The sequence below is a fragment of the Cetorhinus maximus genome, chromosome 3, assembly GCF_964194155.1.
Source record: "Cetorhinus maximus chromosome 3, sCetMax3.hap1.1, whole genome shotgun sequence".
NCBI lineage: Eukaryota > Metazoa > Chordata > Chondrichthyes > Lamniformes > Cetorhinidae > Cetorhinus > Cetorhinus maximus.
In genome coordinates this window covers 121,373,715-121,398,151 of record NC_135881.1, presented here as the reverse complement: position 1 = coordinate 121,398,151, position 24,437 = coordinate 121,373,715, and positions in this window count along the sequence as shown.

Genomic DNA, 24,437 nt, shown 5'->3' with positions numbered 1-24,437 from the left:
AAGTTTAACTTAGTGGATGGGGTGCCAATCAAGCGGACTGCTTTGTCCTGGATGGTGTCGAGCTTCTTGAGAGTTGTTGGAACTGAACTTACCCAAACAAGTGGAGAGTATTCCATCACATTTTTGACTTGTACTTTGTAGATGGTAGACAGGCTTTGAGGAGTCAGGAGGTGAGTTAGTCACCATAGAATTCCCAGCCCTTGGCCTGCAGTTGCAGCCTCAATATTTATCTGGCTGCTCCAGTTAAGTTTGGTAAACCCCAGAATGTTGATGGTGGAGGATTCAGTGATGGTAATGCCATTGAATGTCAAGGGGAGATGATTAGATTCTCTCCTGTTGGAGAAAGTCATTGCCTAGCAATTGTGCAGCATGAATGTCACCTGTCACTTATCAGCCCAGGCTTGAAGGTTGTCCAAATCATGTTGCATGTGGGCACAGACTGCTTTAGTATCTGAGGTGCTGTGAATGACACTGAACACTGTGTAATCATCTGTGAGCATCTCCATTTCTGGCCTTATGTTAGAGGTGAGATAATTGATGAAGCAGCTGAAGATGGTTGAGCCTAGGTCACTATCCTGAGGAAACCCTGCAATGATATCCTGGAACTGAGATGATTTGACCTCTAACAACCACATCCATCTTCCTTTGTGCTCGTTATGACTCCAACCAGTTTGAGTTTTCCACCTAATCCTTATTAATGTCAAGTTTGAGTGGGTTTTGAAGAACATGAAACAGTTAACCCCCGAACTGAAGGACATGAAACAGTTAACCTTGACACACAGAGGGAAAGCTAACTGACTCATGATTGATTTCGAAACTGGACAATAACCCAGGTTAACTATAGTTACGACTTGTGAGCAGTTCCTGTTTTGAGAATGAAAGGAGCGTTTACACCTTAATAAGCTATGAGTTAAGCGCCCCTGCCGTGGGAGGGAACTCATATTATCTTTCTGTTGTGTAAACAGCAGGAGAATTGTCTATGCCCTTGCAGTTCTGCATAGCTCATAACACTGAAAGGACCAGGGTAATGGTGGGTGAAGTGCCGGACAATCCAATGGGATTTTAACAGAATCTACGCCTGAGGCTCAGGTGTGTGATAGTGTGACTTGAACACCCTAAAAAAGAGACAGCATCAAATCTTGGCCACTGAAGTCAGGAGGAGAAGGACAGGGACTGGTCATCTCCAGATCCAGCCCTACAATCAACACTGGCAATGACCAGCTGTATGAGTGATTGTAAGTTTCAGTCAAATCGCAAATGGGTTTGTACTGTTCTTTTGTGGGTTCATTAAACGAATGAATCTAAGATTGAGCCAAACCCTGTTTGCTGCATGCATTTTGTTCTCATAATTCCAGGGTCCAAGAACCACTGTGAGGAGGAAGGGAGCGGAACATTTAACAGTTCTTTGATGCCACACTTAGTCAAATGCTGCCTTGATGTCAAGGGCAATCACTCTCATTTCATCTCTGAAATTTAGCTTTTTTTTCCATATCAGACAAAGGCTGTAATGAAGTCAGAAGCTGAATGACCCTGGTGGAACCCAAACTGAGCGTCGTTGAACAGGTTGTGCTGTACATGTTGTTTTATAGCAATAGTGATGATATCTTCCACCACTTTGCTGATTGGGAGTAGTCTGATGGAGTGATAATTGGCTGGATTGGATTTTTTCTGCTGTTTGTGGACAGGACGTATCTCTGACTGAAGGGCTGCTTTGCAAGGCTGTCTCTCAGACTGGCCATGTCTGCAGCTCTTCAGTGCAACTGATCAAAGCCTTCACAGTTTGTCAATTACACTGAGACACTCCATCCCTTTTCCTAACTATCCGGCTGGAGACTCAGCGAGGGACTTCTCTCCTTTTGGGGAAGAAAACTCTTCCGAGTAATCAACAGTCACAGATTGCAACTCTTTCGAGTACAATCACAGTTCTTGGTTTTCCGGGAGTGGGACATGAACCCACAACCCTCTGATTCAAAGGCGAGGGTGCTATGAACTGAGCCACAGCTGACACCTCCCCCCTTTTGGGGAAGAAGGATTCCATTTGGAAATTCCCTCTTAATTACATCCTTATTGAGTTTAATTGCCTTCTTGCCTCAACTTCAAGGTTTGTTGACTTGTATACCAACCTGCCCCGGTGGGGAAAAGCGGCTGAAGGCTGGAACATGGCAGAAAAGCAGTCTGCTGTAAGTTTTTTTTCTAATTTCCCCCTCACCCTCACCCCCACCCCTACCTCCAAAACTGCCTCCCAAGCCCTAGGGGAATTCCCGCCATTTTCATTGATAGGTGACACCATGCCAACATGAGTGATTGTTGTGTTTCCTTGGGCAGTGTGATATCTAATTCTGCCATCTGCTATCTGGGGGACCCCCATCTTTCCATCTCCAATGGCCAGGCACTCTGTGACTCGAGTTACACAGCAGCAGCTGGGGTGGCTATCACTGGAGGGCCATCCCTGATTCTCTGTGGAGTTCTGGGTTCTCTTCTACAAGGAGAGAAAGCAGGGAGTTATGAATGTGAGAAATGGATTATGTGGAGAGGATGGAATTACAACATTTATGGAGGGTGACTGTGAGGGATGGATGTGGGATGTCCAGTAAATGAGGATGAGTCTTAATGTTGACTATTCACATGGTAATGTGTGGAGGTGCCTGGAGAGAGGAATGAGTGGATCTGCAATGTGAGAAGTGCTGTGCAGGAGATCAGAGTATGGGGTTTGCACTGGAAAGTGCCTCATAGACTCATAGACATTTACAGCACAGAAGGAGGCCATTCGACCCATCATGTCCGTGCTGGTCAACAAAGATCTAACTTCACTAATTCCATTTTCCAGCACCTGGCTCATAGCCCTGGAGCCTACGGCAACGCAAGTGAATATCTAAATACTTCTTAAATGTTACGAGAGTTTCTGACTCAACCACCCTTTCAGGCTGTGAGCTCCAGACTCCCACCACCCTCTGGATGAGACAGGTTTCTCCTCAACTCCCCTCTTAGCCTTCTACTTCTTACCTTACTCACCTTTTCTGCCTGAATAAGGTCATTGAACCCCTTTTGGGCTCCGTATTCACAGGGACCACACTCCTGTTGCTCACCTCCTTGGCAACTTCGGACCACGCCTGTTTGCTCTCTGATGCTGGTTTATTCCTCCCATCCATCTGGAATAACACATCTATACAGCCCTTTATTGCTTGCAGCATCATGTCTAGGGATGTGCCCAAGAACTGGGCAGTGACCTTCCCCCATTGGCAGTCCATCACCAATGTTCCAGCCTGTGCTGACACTTGGGAATGGATGAATTGTAACCCCTGGCAGGCAGGATCCCCTTATAAATAGAAATCTTTGCCAGGAGTGAGTTATTATCATGTCCGCTTTCTCTGATTGGTTGGGAATCCAGGAAGCAGGATGCTAAGTTTGAGACTGAGTTAAAAAGATGTGGCAAAGACCATTGCTAGACCTTTCGGGATTCTGGTCCACTGCTGGACTACCCTACTGTGATTGAGCTAAAATTTTGCCCAATGTTTTTTTAAATCCCCAATTAGTGCATTCATTAGAAAAATAAACTTGTAGACATGTTGACAAAGGACCTCTGCCACTGGGAGCTTCATTGCAAATGGTTTTGGAGTGCACACTCCCTCCATAATGATCTGCATTTTTGGTAGATAGGCAAACATCGCTACACAGATGTGGCCAGTGGATATCACCATATTCGACCCTAGGCATAGCAGGATGCTTGGCGCTTGTTCGGATTAATGGAACATGGATGCTCAGTTCTGAGACTTTGAATAGATTTTATCAGGTAGTTGCTGTCGTTGGCTGGCCATCCATTCGAGGATGATGTTTACTCAGGGTCGCGAGTTTCTGCCATGGGTCTTTATGTGACTGAACAGGCCAAATATCAACTCGAAGATCTTTGGATACATGGGGCAGGATGTCCCACAATGTGGTGGGATCCGGAGTGCAGGATTTGCTTCCTTTCCTTTCCTTCTCTGCCACTGCTCTGCCTCATCATTAAGGCGTTTGGACTCAAAGCATGATGCAGCTTGATGGACAAGTCCTTGCCATTTTGAACAATTGGTAGCAATCTTCTCCCAGTCATTAATGTCAATACTGCCACACTTTCATGAGAGCTTCAGTGTCTTTGTAACATTTTATTTGTTGCCCCCGAAACACTGGCCATTTGAAAGTTCAAAAAACAGGACCCCGCAGGGAGATGCTTTGCAGCCATCCTGGCACAGCGTCCAATCCTCCATAATTTATTTGGCAGGAGTTTTGCATGAATGCTTCTGGAGCTGGCTTCATGAAGGACACTGGCATTTGTTTGACGGTCCTCTGATTGAATCCGGAGGATGTCGATGGAACTTATCTTGCGTTCTTTTGTGTCACTCGTACATAGTTCAGGTCTCACTGCAGTACAGGACTGTGGTGACAACAACTGCTCTGTACATTAGGGGCAGGATTTTTACCTTGCCAACTGACAGGCCCAGGAATGGCCGGAAAACCGACTGCTGTCCAGGATGGGGCCCCGACCGCGGTTTCATGCTGGCTGGCCAATTAATGGCTCAGTGCTGCCTGGGTGGTGGGGGGGGAGGAGAGCGAGCATGGAAGTCAGCGCATGCGCGTGGCTGCGCTCCGTGAAAGCTCCCTAGAGGCACAGAGCTGTCTCAGGGAGCTGAAGATTTTTCAAATTAAAAATAAAGATTTTAAAATTATGGTAAACATGTCCCCTCATGTGACTCTGGCACATGAGCAGGGACATGTTAAAAATGAGATTTAAAAAGTTTTATTTTATTTTTAATTAACATAGGAAACCTCATCCTGCCCGTGGATGAGGCTTCCTCAAAAATCCAAAGGCCACTTGTCCTTTTTGCTCGCCCGCCCGCCCGCCAACCGTAAGGTTGGACGGGCAGGAAAAATTTACTTTAATTAATTTATTAATGGGCTTAGCAGCACTCTTAATTGTCGGCGGGTGCGCTGCCAACTCCTGCATGTGCCCACTGACCGATATATTGCGTGAGTGCGTGATGATGTCGGGACGCTTGCTTGATATCATTGTGCACTGTTTCACGGTCGATCATGTCAGGTACGCGCCCGTACGCCAAGCTGAAAATCCAGTCCAAGGACTTTCATTGACTTGAGATGTTCTTTGTTGTCATAGTTTGTAGAAGGCTGAGGTGGCGCAGCTGATCCGATGTTACGTCTCTTCCTCAATGGTGGTCTTTTGAGGGGGGTGGTTGTCAAGGTATAGGAAGTGCTCAACATATTCTAGAGTCTCTCCTTCAGCACATATGGGAGGTGGAATATTTGACTGACCAGGCCTGGGATGATATATGAGTTTTGTTTTGGCAACATTCAAAGGACAGTCTGAGTCTCTTGTATGCAGAATTGAAGAGATTAATGTGGCTTGCATATCTGGTGAAATTACACTGCAGTCATCCGCAGCTCATGAATATCTACGGTGATTAGCTTAGTTTTGGCACGGAGGGAGGTGACTGAGGTCAAAAAAATTTCCATCCAGGCAATGTTTAATACTTACACCAGAGGACAGTTGATCTTTGATGAGGTGAATAGACACTGTTAGGTAGATTGTAAATAGGATGGGGACTATCACAAGGCCTTGTTTGACACTGGTCCAAATTTTGAAGGCATCTGTTTCAGATCTCCCACTCAAGACAGTTGCAGTCATATCATCATGAAGCTGTTGCAGGATTGTGATGAAGCTTTTTGGACATCCAAACCTCTGGAGCACAATCCATAAAGCCTCGTGGTTTACTGAGTCAAATGCTTTGGGCAGATCGATGAATGCAATGAAGAGTTCCTGGTGTTGTTCTAGACATTTTTCTTGAATTTGTCAGCAACAAAGGCCATATCAGAGGTTCCTCTGGAAGGTCAAAAGCCACACTGCATCTCTGAGGATTTCCTCAGCCACAGGAAGTAGGCGATAGAGGAGAATGCATGTCAGGGTTTTTCCTCTTATGGACAAGAGTGAAATATTTCAATAGTTTCCACAGCAAGATTTATCTCTCTTCTTGAAGATAGTTACAATTGTCACATTTCTGAAGTTGGGGGAGTTATTTTTCCTCCCAAATCCGTAAGATGAGTGCATGGAGTCTTGATTTGAGATAAAAACCCAACAGCTTTGAAGGCCTTAGCTGACGTACCATTGAGGCCACAGGCTTTGTTGCTTTTCATCCGTTTGATTGCTTGTTGCAGCTCTCCCATCAATGGTGGTTCACGCATGCATTCTACCACAGGGTACTAGGGAGCATGAGCTGCCACTATGGATCCACAGTTGAGGGTTGTTGGAAATGTTCTTTCCAGTGTTGATGAATAGCATTGTCATCCATAAGACGAGAGACACAAAATTGTGAGCGAAGGGGACTTTGTTGATTTGAACTTGGTCTATAGATGGCTCTGGTGATTTCAGTAAGGGTTTGCATGCCATGACGATCAGCATAATGTTGGATCTCTCAGGCTTTCTCTTCCCACCACTTGTCCTTTATCTTATGGATTTGTCTTTGGGTGTCATCCTTGAACTGTTGAAATGCTGCCTTCTTGACTTGCAACCTTGTGTTGTACTGCCAGGTAATGAAAGCTGCTTGTTTTTGTTCCAGGAGGTCACATATTTCAGCATTGTTTTCATTGTACCAGTCCTGATGACAACAATACCCGAACCCAATGGTCTGGGCACAGGAGTCTAGTACAGCTGACTTTATTTGATCTCATTCTTACAAAATTGAGATGGATGTGTGAAGATTTTCCAGATTGGTTGTGAGCTATACTGAAGTTCCTCCCTTTGGTCGGGCTGCTTTACAGCTGGCTCATTGATTTCCTTCCCTTTGGACTTTTGGTTCTTGTGACACCTTGGTGCTGGTTGGATGTTCATCACTGATCGAACAAGTCGATTATCTGCCCAGCAGGCATCAGTCCCCCATATGAATTAAGTGATACAGACATCACCTAGATCTTTGACTTGAACAATGACAATCCAGGAGGTGCCAGTGCTTTGATCTAGGAAGCCTCCATCTAGTTTTGCATTTGTCCTTCTGGCAGAAGAGGATGTTTGTTATAATGAGGACATACTGAGCACACTTTGTCAGCAGGAGGACACCATGAATATTCCCACCCCCTTTTTCCCAATGATTCCTCACCAGGCATTGGAGTCATGGCCAACCCTGACATTACAGCCCCCAGAAGGATGATCTTTTCTTCTTTTGGGATGGCAATGAGGACTTCATCAAGGTCAGATTAGAACTTTTCCTTAACATCTTCATTGGAGTCAAAGGTCAGAGCACAAATGCTGGTGATGGTGGCCTGCTGATCATGGCTGAGATGTAGGTGAAATGTCATGAGCCTTTCATTGATACAATTGGGGAACTCTGGTGGTGTATCCAAGATCCTATTGCAGATGACAAAACCAACTCTGTGTACATGAGGGTGGCTGTCAGCCTTTCTTCTCCAGTCAAAGGTGTATCCCCTTCTTGTTCCTGTTCCTCCCGGGAAGGCAGGTCTCATTGAGGGCAGCGTTGTAAATTTGGAGTCCTGATACTTCATATCATATGATTACAGTTCTTCTTTCCGTATGGTCACTCTTGAGGTCATCCATGAGTGTCCTAACATTCCAAATAACAAAATTTAGTTTTCTTTCTTTGACCACGAAGATGGCGATCCTGCAGTGTGTGGTTCTCCAGCCAGGAGAATGTGGAACAGCCTATTTTTAGGGCACCTTTTCTAGCTCCCAACCCAATTGGGGTGAGCAGAGGGTATCCTGAAGAGGACTGCTCAGTCACAGATGCTGCTGCCCAGAGACATCTCCGTCCCAACACAAGTGTCCAACAACCTTCATGCATCAGTCACCTGTGTGCAGATTCTTCACTAGGGACTCCCAGGTTCACAGCCCTGTCATCATCACCCATTCTCCATTGCCACAGGACTTGGCAAATGGACCCTGGCAGAAGCCTGTGAGTGACTTTGTATAATGTGGGAACCTTGGGGTGGCGTCATTGCCCACACAATCTCGACGGGCTGGTGTTCCGATTTCAGTGACGTGTTGAACAATGATGAAAGGGACCACCTTGCCATTGAAGCCTTCTCCTGCTTTTGCAGACAGTGAGACACAGTGTTCCTTTGCCTGTTCTGCCATTGAGGAACATTTGGTCTGGCACCTCCCACTGACCTTCGCACCATGGGTGGCCCTACCAGGAGCGAGGAGCTCTTGACAACATTGCTCAAGGGATCATCGGAGCATACAAGCCTCTCCACCATTTCAAAGTGATGATCCACAGAGGGCATCAATTAGTGATTCTAGCTCATATGTGACAAGAGCATGTATTGTGAACTAAGGTGTGTAGGACAGTGACCCTGCATACTTATCCCTGATTATGTGCTTCTGTTGAGTAAATCTTTGCAGTAGCAGTGCTAATTCATGAATTGTACACTTTCATTTGCAGGCAGATTCCATGAGCAGGGAGCATGCAAGTAGCTTACATTGGTGCAGAATGTTGAAGTGTGCTTGATGGTCCTAAAACTCACTTTTGCCTCGTGAACAAAGTGTGCCCTGTAAACATAGGTATACGTGAGAATGTTTTAACCAGCTGAAAAGTGCTCAGGTACTTCCCACATTGTGTCAGTGAAGGAGCATGAGTTGGGAATGCGTTCTTGCTGTTTTCCATCATGAGCCGACAAAGATTAAAGTTAAGCAAACTGATTTTGGTCAGAAAATGTTGTTTTCACATATTCCTACAACCTACATGTATAGGAGATACCATTGACTCACTTGGTAATGTCCAGTACAGGAACAGTGCTGTTGAACAGACCCCACCCTTTAGCTCAGAACAGAACAACCTACTTTTGCAACACCCCTTGCAATAAGACTTTCACAGCAAAACCCTGAAAAAGAGCAGCCCTGTTCCTGTCACTATCTCTCCTAGCTTCTTCCTTGATCTGCTAGCAGAAAGACTTTAGATTTGGCAATGTGTCACTCTGCTTCATCACGAAGCAGCATCCCTTTAAGAGCTGCTGACTTACTTCATATCCTACACTTATATATCCAGCTTGCTTTCCATGCTTGAGCCATTCAGTCCAGGGAGTGTGTGATTATTATTGAAGTGACCTGACTTCAAGGGCTCATGCAAGGTCTTCTCTCCTTCTTCCTTTTCAAATCATAGGGCAGAATATTTTGTTCGTCAGGTGGGCATGCACCTGACCTGAACAAGTGTAAAATGATGTGCAATGCCGTCAGGCAAGTGCCCCGATGTCATCATGCACTCACACGATATTTCGGTTGGCAGGCATGCGCGGGAGTCAGCAACGCACCCACCGACAATTAAGCAGCCTATTAAGGCCATTAAAGTCATAATGAAAAGAAAATTTTCGCTGCCTGGTCAACTTTACGGTCGGCAGGCAGGCGAGTCGGCCAGGCAGCCTTTGGATTTTTGGAGAAACCTCATCCATGGACAGGACGACGTTTCGATCAGTGATTAAAAAAAAATGTTGAAACTAATTTCTAACATGCCCCTGCTCATGTGACAGAGTCAGATGAGGGGGACATGTTTTTAACATTTTAAAATTCTTTATTTTTTTATTTTAGAAATCTTTAGCTCCCTGAGGCAGATCCTGAGGCAGCAATTCGTGCTGGCTGGCTGTTAATTGGCCATGCAGCCTGAAATTGTGGTCAGGGCCTGATCGTGGGTAGCGGTCACTTTCCCGGCCACTCCCGGGCCCGCCTGCCGTGCCCGCCCAACGAGGGCAAAATTCTGCCCAAACAGCACATATGGAGGCTATGCATCCCATTGTGTCAGTGGGGCTCTTTGAAAGGACTATCCAATTAGTTCCATTCCCTTGCCTCTTTCCCCAGAATCCTACATATGTTTACCCTTTAAATTTTTATGCAGTTCTCTTTTGAAAGTTATTATTGAATCTGCTTCCAACCACCCTGTCAGGGATATAGGGACATAGGAACAGAAGAAGGCCATTCAACCCTTCGACCCTGCTGCACCATTCAATATGATCATGACTGATCGAACAGTTCAATGTCTTTTAACCACACTATCCCCATAACCCTTTTTGTTATTGTTAATCGGAAATCTATCAATCTCTACCTTAAGCATGCTCAATGACTGAGCTTCCATCGCCCTTTGGGGTAGAGATTTCCAAAGATTCACAACCTTCTGGGTAAAGGAATTTCTCCTCATCTCGGTCCTAAGTGGCTTCCCCCTTATTTTGAAATTGTGTCCCCTGGTTCTAGGCTCCCCAACCAGGGGAAACATCTTACCTGCATCTACCCTGTCTGTTCCTTTAAGTATTTTGTAGGTTTCAATAAGATCACCTCTCATTCTTCGAAACTCTAGAGAATACAGGCCCAGTTTCCCCAATCTCTCTTTGTAAGACAGTCCTGTCATCCCTGGAACAAGCACATTGTGTAAATTATTTCTCCACATTGCATATGTGATTCTTTTGCTAAACACCTTAAATCTGTGTCCTTTGGTTACTTATCCTTCTGCCACTGGAAGCAGTTTCTCTTTGTTTACTCTATCAAAACACTTCACGATTTTGAACATCACTATTAAATATTCCCTTAGCCTTCTCTGTTCTAAGGCAGACAATCCCCAGATTTTCTGGTTTCTCTTTCATCCCTAGTACCATTCTAGTAAATCTCACCAGCACAGTCTCTAAATAGTTTATATCTTTTTTAAAGTGTGATGCCCAGAATTGGAAATACTGTAGCTGGGACTTAATCAATGATTTAGAAAGGTTTAGCATATCTTCCTTGCTTTTGTACTTTATGGCCAGGATTTCCTGGTCATCGGATGAGCTTGGCGGGGGCGAGTGGGAGTGGGTGCGAAATGGACTGCCACCTGTGATTGGGTCCTGACCGCGATTTCACGCTGGCTGGCCAGTTAATGGCCAGCCAACGTGAAATGTGCGCTGCAGCCCTCAGCGCTGCCAGGATGGGGGCGAGAGGAGCATGAGTGCTGAAGTTCACATATGCGCGCGGGTGCATGCAGTAAAAGCTCCCTGAGGTACAGAGCTGCCTAAGGGAGCTGAGGATTTTTATCAATAAAAATAAAGAATTTTAAAATAATGAAAACATGTCCCCTCATGTGAGCAGGGACATGTAAAATATGAGTGCATAAAGCTTTTATTCATCATGGATGAGGTTTCGCCAAAAATGCAAAGGCCGCTTGGCCTTTTCACCCACCCGCCAACCGAACGGCTGGACGAGCAGTGAAAAATTCAAGTCAGTTAGTTGATTAAGGGCCTTAATAGGCTGCTTAATTGTCGGCAGGCATGCTGCTGACTCCTGTGCGCGCCCGCCGAATGAAATATCGCAAGTGCGCAATGACGTCAGGAAGCTTGCCCAATGTCATCGTGCGTCATTTTACACTCGTTCGGGTCAGGCGCATGCCTGCCCGATGAGCCAATAATTCTGCCCTATGTCTCTGTTTTTAAAGCTGGATCCTGTGTGTTTTTAGCGGCCTTCTCATCTTGGCCTGCCACCTTCAAAGATTTGGTATGTACACCCCCAGGTCTCTCACTCCCTCCGCACCCTGTAAAATTGTACAATTTAATTTATATTGCCTCTCTTCATTCTTCCCATCAAAATTTATCATTTAACATTTCTCTGTGGGTTAAATTTCATCTGCCATGTATCTGCCCATTTTGCCAACCTGTCTATGTCCTCCTGAGCTATGCGCCACACTGTTTACTATATTTCTGTGTTTAATGTCATCTGAAAACTTTGAAATTATACCCTTTATGCCCAAGTACTAGTTAGCTTTGTTGACTAGATGGTTAGCATGTGGATCAGATTAACACCAACAGCATGGGTTCAATCCTTCTTCTGGCTGAGGTAGATTCGAGGCCTGCTGTGGTTAGTTGATTAATTGCCTTACTTCAGACAGACAGCTGAAAAAGATGCCCAAGTAGAGATAATTTTTTATATATATCAAACTAGAGTAATGGTCCTGATGGCCTCCAGGAGACACCATTGTGTGAATCTCCCCAGTCAGAGTAACACCATTACTCTGTTGTGTATGTAAGTACTGTGATCCCACCATGGCTACAATGAGAGGACACAATTGGGTCTAATAACTCTGGAAAAGGTATTAGTATAAAGGTGAAGCTACTAATATATTTGAAAAATTGTATGTGTTCAAAAAGCAGGCTCCAACTTTACTGGCAACAATGAATTGATGTCAGTAATTCCCAGGAGGGCTCTCCTGATCTTCCATCATAACTAGGAGAAATGGTGTAAATGGCTGTTTATATAATTTCTCTGGGATTACTGCTGAAGCTATGGTGGAAGATTGGGGAGTGCCTGCAGAAATCCTACGCCTAGGCTTTTTCAGGAAGTGTTAACTAAAGATTTACCTCATTTTGGACACATTGGTGCGATGGTGCTACCCATTAGTTGTCCAAAGAAGCTGTGGCATAAACTGGTGGAATATTGGATTACATAGGATATAAAGCACAGAACAGGCCATTTGGTCCAACTAGTCCATGCCAGTACTTACGCTCCATTTGAGCCTTCTCCCATCTTTTCTCATCTAAACTTTCTATCGTAACCATCTATTCCCTTCTCCCTCATATGCTTCCCCTTAAATGCAACATACAATTTGTTTCAACCAATCTCTGTGGTAACGAGTTCCACAGTAACGAGTTCCACATTCTTACCACTCTTTGGTTGAAGAAGTTTGTTCTGAATTCCTTATTGAATTTTTTTGTGAATATCTGGTATTGGTGACTTCTAGCTATGCTGTTCCGCATTAGAGGAAACATTCTGTATTGATTCTGTCAGAACCTTTCATAATCTGAAAGGCCTCAATTAGGTCAGACCTCAGTTTTCTTTTTTCAAGAGAGAAGAGACCCAGCCTGTCAATCTCTCCTGATATGTACACCCGTGTATTTCAGGCATCATCCTGTGTGCTGTGATTATTCCTACTGCGTGCTGCAAGTCAACAGTGGTACTAGAAGGAGGTGCATAACTATAGGGAAAGTGCCATCTCAGAATGGAAAGAGGGAGAATGTTTAAAATTATACTGAAGAGGATTATTAGACTAAAGAGTGTGTATCATCACAGATACAGAGTCAAAAGAAGTTTCCTGTGGATATGTACATGTGTTGAGAGTGGAAGCTGAACTTAGGACAATTGTAGACTATGATTTCTGATGAGCTGTCATTCTACTCTTTTGATTATTGCTAATTGGGTTTGTGCTTTCTGCATTATTTTCTTCACATTTGTTTTTGTGTTTGTATTTGCCTTACTTTTTCCACCTTTGTGCTTTCTCCCCCCACTCAATTTTCTGGGGCCAAAAATCTATCACCCTCCTCATCCGTGACTTTGTTCTCTTGAGACTCAACTGTTCCAATGCTCTCCTAATTGGTCTCCCAGCTTCCATCCTTCAGAAACTTGAGTTCATTCAAAAATCTGCTGTCTGCATCCTAACACGCACCAAAACCCCTGTGTTCACTGACCTACATTGGCTCCCAGGCTGGCAATGCCTCCATTTGAAAATTATCATCTTTGTTTTCAAAACACCCATGGCCTCATCTTTACCTTTCTCTGTAACATCCTTCAGTCCAACAACCCTCCAATCTCTGTGCTCCTCCAAAACCTCTTGTGTACACCTTATTTGAAATTGGTCCAACATTAACAACTGTGCTTTCAGCTACTTAAACTCTGGAATTCTCTCTCTGACTCTCTAAAACCTGCCTGTTTGATCAAGCTTTTGATCATCTCTCCAATGTCTCCTATGTGGCTCAGTGTCAAATGTTGTTTTATAAAGCACCTATGAGGCACCTTGGGACATTTTACTACATTAAAGGTGCTATCTAAACAAAATTTGCTGTTGTTGTTCTGCCAAGATCTCATCATACATCCAGTGGGCCAGAAATTAGATTTGGGTCTGGATATGCGGTGTTCCTGACTTTCCCACCAGTTCCCATGGAAAGACTGTTTGGGGCAGAGCCTTTGTCTGGCCCAAAAAATGTCAACCACTAGGGAGGGTTTATGGCTGGGAGTAGGGTGGTGGGAAGGGGTTTTGCAGAAGGAACTCCCAGGCCGAGGCTTATTTTAGCCAATAGCTGGTAAAGGAAAGTGCAGCAGCTTTTACGGGGGCACAAATGAGACTCACCTGCAGGTCAATGCCTGGAATTTTGCCTAGGTTCTTGAAGATTTTGACAAGGGTACTTTTTTTGCTACCTTATAAAGGGAACAATCATCCACCGACAGCTCCATTGCATTTTGTGACTTTTCATGACTGGTAGATGCCCAAGACATTGTCTCTAAAACGAGAGAACATGCAGCTGATGATGGGAAGTTTGGGTGCGGTCAGCAGCAGAGATTTCAGCTGGGTGGATTTCGGCACGCACACTGGAATGAAAGATTTTCAGCAAGTTTATTTCTGAATTTCTGGGAGGTGAATTTAATTTTCAACAGCCAAATTCAGAAGGCAAGAATTGTTTTCTGGCTATTCTTTTCTATCTACTTGTTTGTTTATGGAGGCAGAGGATCTGTGTTAGGGGGATGAAAAGTCCGATGGTTTATGCTGTAAGTGGACTGCACTTTCATGCCCTTACTCAAAAAGCTGTGTACACAGGCCCAGCCACAGTTGGGTATGTCCGGGAATCTAATGAGTCCAATTTCAATCACTAGGGAGTCAAGGACAGAATGTGCCAGGCTTTCCAATCTTTGAACAAGGCCTGCTACAAGGATATTTTTCTTGGTGTCTGGAATGAAGGTAACCAAAACCATGAACTTTTATGTGTCACAAAACTATCATAATTTTCATACTATTATTGTGGTTTATTGTAAAGTAGGTTTATGGGTGTAAGTTTAGATGGTTCTGTCAGTGTGATTTAACTAAATTAGAGTCAGATAAGCTGCAAGTTTGAAATTATCAAAAGAAGCTTGGGGTAACAGGCATTTGAAATGCTAATGAGTAAACATAGGTAAGGTCTTAGCACGTAGGGTGTGAAGGAAATTTGCATTTTTAGATAAGTGAAGGAGTTGTTTGGGTTTCAAAGGGATGGTAGGATGTTCAAAGCTAACAAGATATATAGGGCAAGGTTATTATGTTTATTTTTTCCAAAAGGTACTGACCATATTGGCAACATGAAAGATGTTTATATTATGGGAAAAGTAACGTTCCGAAGACATATAAAGCAATGGGATTTACAGATTAACGAGAGAGAAATATATATAAAGAGGAATGGAAGGCTGTGTTGGGGGGTGGTGGGTGGCATGTAAGATCTAACAGGAATGTGGGAAACACCCTCCGGGAAGCCTCCAGCCATTCTTGCAAAAGTCTGCTGTGCCCAGTAACTAAAGTTGGAGAAAAGCCTTTGGAATTCCACTGTCAAATGGGTGCTGAGGTAAATTTTCTGGCTTGCTTTTTAAATTTAGAACCTATTTTGGACTGTTGCCTTAAAGCAATTGTATAGCTGGGAGTCAGTTTAATTAGGAATTTTGGGATTTGTTATAATATTATGTAAGTGTAATCTTGTGTATGTGCTTGAAATCTTTTCTTTTGTTGATACATGTTAATTTAGTTTTTAAAATCTCTAAAGGTGTTAGTGGACTCCTTACTTCTGAACTCAGTGCCCAAATCTTCTTGTAATAAATACAAATTGTGATAGCATAGCCAAGTTCCCCTTGTGGATTTGGTTCACCTGGCACACATCACCTGTCACGTAATAACATATGTCATCGGATCATTCCAAGTTACTTTAGGAGATATATACCAAATCAGTTAAGCAGTAGTGCACTGCTGCAGTTGGAAAGCAACAGATAAGTTGTTTGCCAACGAGAACTCTTAGCTTATGGAAAGACACCAGCATCATGCAGTTATCTGTTCTACCTAGCACAGTTGTAGTGACCACGTGCTCAAGCATATGCAAATGAATGTTCATTATTCTGGTACCAGCCATGATGTTTTCTTTTTAAGGAAGTCATTTGTGCCAGCATTATTTGAAGAAGGAAAACTGGGTGGGAAAACATGCAGGATATTCTCTTCATCCAGTCTCATGACCTCATTGAAACAGCCATGAATAAAAGGTAAAAGGAGATATGTTCAGGCATATGTATGACCAGTATGTTGAAACAAGGTATTATGGCACAACAGGTGGTAAATGCCAAGCTGCTCAAATCCCAGAGGGAAACTGGAAACAGCTGCCACAACTGTTTTGCAATGTGTATTTTATTTTGGGTTGTGTGCCTTGAACTCAGTAGTAATAAGTCCACCAGGACTTAGAGGTTTTTTTTTTACAAAACTAAATTATTAATAAAAGAAAATATTTTAAGCACATACATAGGTCTATAAATTACTACTATAATAACTCCTAAATCCTCTAATTAATCTGGCTCCCAGTTGCACCCCTGTTAAGGCAGCAGTAAAAACAAATAAATTTCAACAGACCCAGACAAAGTACACAATACCCTGGACAGTGATAATCAAAGTGAGTTTTCTTAGCTTCAGTTCCTGTAGTCAGCAACCTGATGCATATAGGCTGGAAGCTTTTCACACTTGTGTTAGATCTTAGAATGTCTTCCCCCTTACACATAGCTTCATCTTTATACATATTTCTCCCTTTTTAATGTAAATTCCATTGTTCCAATAATTCTTTGCAACTTTACTTTTCTCATAATATAAATCTTTCATAGTACTCACATTATCAGTAACCTTTGGGAAAAATAAACACACTGATTGGCTTAGTTTCTTATGGCTAGATGTAACATCTTATCATCTCTTTGAAATTCAAACTAACCTAATTTATCTAAAAATGTAAATGTTCCTCACACTTCACACCCTAAAACTTCAGCCATGTTTATATATTTAGCATTTCAACATAGCTTCCCTCTTGATAACTCAAAAGCTCCAGACCAGCTGTCTCCAATTCAATTAAGCCCCCCCAACACGCATGTCCACACAGAGAAACTAATCCAAACCCCACTATTAACCTACCTTTACAATAAATCACAATAATATTATGAAAATTATTATATTTTCATGACATAAAGGTTTATATGCTTGGTTAGATTAGGTGGTGTTGGTGTTCTGTGCTGAAAGCCTGGCAAGGTCTCAAAGATGTTAATAGTGTGCTGCACATTGAACAACTTGGTATCTGAAACATCTGATTTCATTGTCTTCAGGTATTTGGGTTGGACTGTGCTACTCTGACCTGCCAGTCTGACCTGAACAATTGACTCACTGAGCAGTTCAGCCATGTGACAAAAGGGATCTGACCTGTCCCAGGCCATCAAATGAATGATGTGTGTCAAACCTCTTGAGGATTTTACATTCCTGATCAAGTAACCAGTTTCTTAAATCACCTGGAACTAGTCAATGTATATGTCCCTTAACATAAATGACCAAGACTTTCATGACCTATGACATTTTTGCTTTCTAAACGCATGCACCTTTTGGCTTGATAACCATTTCTTTATATGCACTGAATGGATCTGTATGCTTTAGCTGTTAAAGCATAAGACCAATCGTTTATAATATTTACAAGGTTGATCTGAATGATCACCACAAGCACCTTTCTGCATAGCAAAGTTGCGAGTCAGTTGACCCGTTCTCTTTTGTTCCAATTATGGTGATTGGCTAATAATTCAAATGCCCATAGAAAGCTATCAATATCAATCCTTCCTTTAAAATATAGAATCAGATTCGATTTAATAAAATTGTGGGGTGCATAGCCCAGGGCCTCAATTAGTGAACTCATAGCTGATGCACATTTCACTGCTTGTTCAAGAGTGTAGCATTGTTTATTCTCCTTCTCCTTGGCCTCATGGTGGCACTGTTTCTCCTTCTTCTTGGCCTTGAATTCATGTTGTTCCCTCTTTTCCTCCATCTGCAATGTTCTTCTTTCTGTTGCTCTTATTCTTTCTGAACCTTTGATTTCAATATTTCCAACTGGAACCGCCTTTCCTGGCCTTTTCTTCCTCCATTAAGCAAACCTACTCAATATTTTTGCCTGCTTCTTTACATCTGGTCAACATTTTAAAACAGCAACAACTTGTGTTCACACAACGCTGGCCTTTAAAATGAGCAAAGTCATTTATGCCAGTGTTACACCAAGATAATGAACTTCTACTCACTCTAGCATGTAGTACTAACCCTGCCCTAACATTTGAGGTTAGGGTGTTTAAATACCCTGTGTTGTTTCTGAAATGCAATTTTGTGCAATACTGGGGTAACAGTTCATGAAGGGAGTGGGTGGAAGCCGTTAAATAATAAGAAATAGCAGAAGGTTATAGTGGAAGTCTGGGGGAGCAGCAGGTGAGTAGTGATCCATATGAAAAACTGAGACTACTGTCAGGTAGTTGAATAGGGGGCTCATGTAACCAGGCATTGCAAAAAGGCAGAAAAGAAGAGCAAACAATTGTAAAGAGACTGACTATTTGACATTCCTGCTTCAAATACAGTGGAGGAGAAAAAGACTGCTGCACATCATGTGCCATGTAAACACTGTGTCTCCTGCCAACACAGTATGGCCTTCTGTGCATAGGCACTGGTCTACACAGACGTCACTTTGCTGCTTCCAGCTGGTCCTGTGCTCAGCCTTTCAGAAAACTTTTAAATGGAAATATGTTTAATTAACATGAAAAAAAATATTGCACTGGCCGTTCAGTAACAGCAGCCCACTTTGTTATACAGTGCAAGGGGGAAAAAGAGGGCGAAGTGAGAGACAGAGTTAGGGCTGTGAGACACAGACGGTCAGGCAAGGTATTGGTTCCAGAAAACCTTGTAAATCCTGGTTTTACTGATATTGCGTCAGAGACAAGGGTCATAATCATCCCAGATTTGCAGTTAAGTGCAGAAGTGAGCAGGAAAAGGGACATTTTACCCGTCAGCTGCAACGGCAGCTTTTCACACCGTACTGTCCCAATCCCACCACATTAATTATGCAGCCACAGGAAACACGCTATCTCACTGGCGGGGGGCCTCTGAATTGCCCGCCATGCCATTACTTCACCGTTTCCTCACTCCGGGTGTCATATCTAAACTGCAGCCGGGCACACAGTTCTCAATGTTTGCAGCCCAGGACTGCTCCAGTGAAGACATGGCCCTGAAAGCCAGGAAGAGTTCAGTGACCCATCACTGGAATACCTTTTGGAGGCCTGTCATGATGTCCTCCAGCCCCTGCTCTGACTGCAGAAGGTCTAGCAATCTCACTGCTCCAGCTTGGGAGATGGTAGCAGTGGTGGTCAGTACCAACTGTTACAACCAGTCACTGGGTGAGGTTCCTCCAATTTCTTATGATCCTGGATGAGGTACCCCAAACTGATATGCTCCTGGGTAAGAAGGGATGAACTGGCTCCCCTTCTTTATTCAACCCCCTTGGTTGTTCGCAACAAGGTTAATTTAAAAAGGATCCCTTCCGTCGTGGATACCTTTTCCAGGCCAAATGTATTTATGTTTTAAAAATGTCATGGTTCTCAGCTGAGGTTACCACTGGACAAGCCTGATCCCAGGGTGGAACCCAGCTTGATTGATCCTAACTTTTAATTGTTTATTTAGATACATGGAGAGTAGCTACTGAACAGAGTCACCGGAGTCAGCTAATGAACTTTTAACAAAAGAATAAAATATTTATTTAACAAGAAAAGATGAACTATATTACAATACTCCTTCACCCACAACTATACCATTACAAATGTATACAGATTTGTAAGGATAACACAAGTTACAAAAGCTATCTTATAAACTAATGTTCATAGTAAGTACAGTCGATGTAAACCAATAGGCACCCTGTGGTCAGACACACCACACTCTGAAACCAAGTGACAGATGCCACCTCAACCAGATGCTATGGATCTTTCATCAACTCCTCCGAGATGCCTGTTACACCATGACCCAACCAGTCTCACTGAATTCCATTGTTCACACAAGGGTTTCCAATCTCCACTTTCCAAGAACTCACCTTGGAATCTTCTCCCAAGCCACCTCTTTCTCTCAGACGCCTTCCGCAAGGGTTCAGTTCCAGGGTTTCGAACTCTCCTTGGGACACAGTCTCAGAATAAGGGGCAAGCTATTTAAGACTGAGATGAGGAGGAGTTTCTTCTCTCAGAGGGTGTTGAATCTTTGCAATTCTCTACTCCAGAGGGCTGTCGAAGCTCAATCATTGTGTAAGTTCAAGAAATAAATCAATAGATTTCTGGATACTAATGACATCACGGGATATGGGGATATTGGGGAAAAAATGGAGTAGAGGTAGGTGATCAGCCATGATCTGTTTGAATGGAGTAGCAGGCTTGACGGGCCAAATGGCCTATTCTTGCTCCTATATCCTATGTTCCGAAGTCATAACCTTTCATCAGAACAGCTTTTGCTTTTATATAGGTACAGCACAAGTTATTGCACAAATATTTCTTATGCACTTTCCCCAAAAATGTGGCTCACTTTCACTCCAAGAGTAGCATACTGTTATATTGTTATATTACTTCAAAAGGATTTATTACAATTTATTGAAATGCGTAGATATAGATGTATATCCAAAAAAGCCACATCACTCACCACTGCAGTACAGTCAAGGTACCAAATCAACAATGTATCATTCTACAGCACATGGTGAGGTCTGGAATAATACACTTAGTGTAAGCTCCGGTATTTGTATCCAGAAGTGTGATTATTTCAAATTTCTGGGAACCATGAAATATGGTGGTAGCAGGTATTTGTGTGTAAAGCCCAAGCATAATAAACAAAATAAATATTGAATTAGATTGAGAAAACTCAACCCAGAGAGAGAGAAAAATGCTGAGTGAATCATGCAAAAATAAGATAGCAGCTGCGGCAGCAATGAAACTGAGGCAGGAACAAGGTGAGCCTGTTGATAATTCCTTAACAAGATTGAAAAATGTAGCCAGCAAGTGTAAATTCAAGGAAATGGATAGAAGGCTGGTAAATCAGCTCATTTGAGCTCTGATTAGAAAAGGAAAGCTCACAATATTGCAGGCTGTTGACACTGCTAGGGCACATGAAGGCACAAGTAGACAGATGAAGACATTGATTACCCAAATGGCTAGCCTTCAGTTAAGTCAGGGAAAGGCAGCAGGTTTGATGGAAAGAAACAGCAACAAAATAATGCACAACAGGCAGAGAGAAAGATGTGCTAGAACTGTGGCCGACCACATGAGTTTACAGACTGAAGGAAACGTCCCACATACAGACCAAACTGCAGAGCTTGTGAAAACCCCAATCATTGGGAAAAGATATCCAAAGCAAAGAAAGAAGATGTTCATGAGCTACCAGAGGCAGAGCAACAGTTCGATTGAGAAAGAAAAGAAACCAAAACATCCATTCCCTGGAAGATGACAGTGAGTTTACGGACACAACAAGGGACATAGGAACCATACACCTCAAAGACATGTCAGAATGTGACAATTCTCAGAGAAAATAAATTCGCATAACCATTCAGATCAGGAAGAAGGTGAGAAATAAGGCCACAACCATAAATTTGAAGCGGAAGAAGAGTCATATTGGACTCAAAGCATTAACTGTGTTTCTTTCTCCACAGATGCTGCCAGACCTGCTGAGTTTTTCCAGCACTTTCTGTTTTTATGTCTTATAGTAGTTGCCATTCATCAGAAAAATGAAAGATTTGAGAGCTAAAGCAATCACCAGAGCAGTATAAGTTCTGTTTGCTGAGCAAGGGATTCCTGAAAGAGTAATATGTGATAATGGAATCTCCAGAGAGCTGAAGGAATTTGCTGAACAATATAGGTTCAACATTATCATCACATTACCCAAGGGGACATGGGTTCAGAGAAAGACATGTCCAACCAGTCAAGAGGACCCTCATTCAGTGCCAAGAAACAAAGGAAGACTCATAACTTGCCTTATTGTCACTCTGAGCTACACCTCTCAAGGCTGACATGAAATTGCCTGCGGAGCTATTAAAGGCAAGAAGTACAAGACAACTCTGCCAAGCAAGATATATTCTTCAAATAACCAGGAGCAAGTAAGGCAACAACTCACTGATGCATAGATAGTTGGAAGTCAATGCTTCAAGTATTTCCAATCTTGCCTGAGTTGTTAAGAGGTCAAATTGTATATGTACAGGATCCTGTTTTGAAAATGTGGAACCCAGCAAAATTTGTTGGTGAAGCTGAGAATCCAAGATCATAAATCATCAAGACTGAAACCGGTAAGCAGATGAGAAGGAACAGAGTGCATATTCTACCTCCACCTGAACTATTAAAGCAGAAACGGTCATCAGAAACACCAACAACATCACTAACAATTGAGATAACACCCACAGCATCATCAACAAGTGGTGTAACATCAACAACGTCATTAACAAATAGTCGTTTGGTAGCACAGAGCTTGAGTATTGCTGAGAAAAGACATTTTGCTGAAGCTTTTCATCTTGTACTCATCAGGACAAAGTTGTTGCTTTCTCTGACATTGGTATTCTTGCGATTGTTCTGATGAGTGCAAGACAAAAAGCTTTGACAAAATGTCTTTTTTCAGCAACATCATGAACAAGTGACACGACATTAGAAACATAAAGCACAACTCCTACAAAGCCAGGAGCAACATGCACAACATCACCAGTACAGGGTGCCAACTTACCACTGAGAGTGATGAATACAAAATCCACTAGATGGAGGCACAACATTTTACCACTGAGCAATACCGTGAATAATGTTTTTTGAGAAAATAAAACAAGCTACAAAAGAGTTTTAAGTGTAGAATTACACGTTTAATTACGAAAATCGATTGCACATTTTCTTTAGCTTAGACACAAAAATTAATGATTGGGTTGATATAACGGGTATTTTTTTTAAAAAGAGGGTTGTTCCAAAATGATTTAGGAACTATATTGTAATGCGCTGGTATACATTTATATCCAATATGCCCTGGGTCTCATTACTGAATTACAGTCAATGTACCAAAGCAACAATGTATCATTCCACAGCATATGGTGAGATCTGGAAAAATACACGCGACGTAAGCTCCAGTATTTGTATCTAAAAGTGTAATTATTTCAAACTCCTGGGAACTACAAGACATAACACATACTCCACTGTAGCTGTGTGAATTTTCTGTGTGAAATGATTCTTGTGATCTCTTAAATATCATGAACAAGTGATACAACATTAGCGAGGCAATGGTGTAGTGGTGTTGTTGCTGGACTAATAATCCAGATGGTGGAATTTAAATTCAACAAAAATCTTGAATTAAAAGCCTAATTATGACCATTGTCAATTGTTGTAAAAAAATCACCTGTTTCACTAATGCCCTTTAGGGAAGTAAAATCTGTCATCCTTACCTGGTCTGGCCGACATGTGACTCCAGATCATCAGACCCACAGCAATGTGGTTGACTCTGAAATGGCCAAGCAAGCCACTCATCACAAAAAAAGAATGAAACCGGATGGACCGTCCGGCATCGACCTAGGCACCGGAAAAGGTAACGGCAATCTCAGCCCAGTCGACCCTGCAAAGTCCTCCTTATTAACATCTGGGGGCTAGTCTCACAGCTATCTCAAGCTGTCTCACAGACTAGCCAAGAAACAGCCTGGCATAGCCATCCTCATGGAATCATATCTTACACATAATGTTCCAGACACCACCATCATCATCCCTGAGTATGTCGTGTCCCACTGGTAGGACAGCCCAGCAGAGGTGGTGGAACAGTGGTATACAGTCGGGGGGTAGTTGCCTTTGGTGTCCTCAACATTGACTCCTGACCCCATGAACTCTCCATGAATCATCAGGTCAAACATGGGCAAGGAAACCTCCTGCTGATCACCACGTACCACCATCCCTCAGCTGATGGTTCAGTACTCCTCCATGTTGAACACCACTTGGAGGAAGCACTGAGGGTGGCAGGATGTTCTCTGGGTGGGGGACTTCAATGTCAATCAAGAGTGGCTTAGTAGCACCACTACTGACTGAGCTGGCCGAATCCTAAAGGATATAGCTGCTAGTCTGAGTCTGTGGCAGGAGTTAAGGGAACCAACAAGAGGGAAAAACATACTTGACCGCATCCTCACCAACCTGCCTGCCGCAGATGCATCTGTACATGGCAGTATCGGTAGGAATGACCACTGCACAGTTGTTATGGAGACGAAGTCCTGCCTTTACATTGACCTCCATCGTGCTGTGTGGCACTACCACTGTGCTAAATGGGATAGATTTTGAACAGAACTAGCAACTCAAGATTATGCATCCATGAGGCGCTGTGGGCCATCAGCAGCAGCAGAATTGTACTCAACCACAATCTGTAGCCTCATAGCCCAGCATACCCCCAACCCCACTATTACCATCAAGCCAGGGGATCAACTCTGGTTCAATGAAGAGTGCAGGAGGGCATGCCAGGAGCAGCACCAAGCATACCTAAAAATGAGGTGTCAACCTGGTGAAGCTATAACACAGGATTACTTGCATGCCAAACAGCATAAGCAGCAAGTGACAGACAGAGCTAAGCGATCAC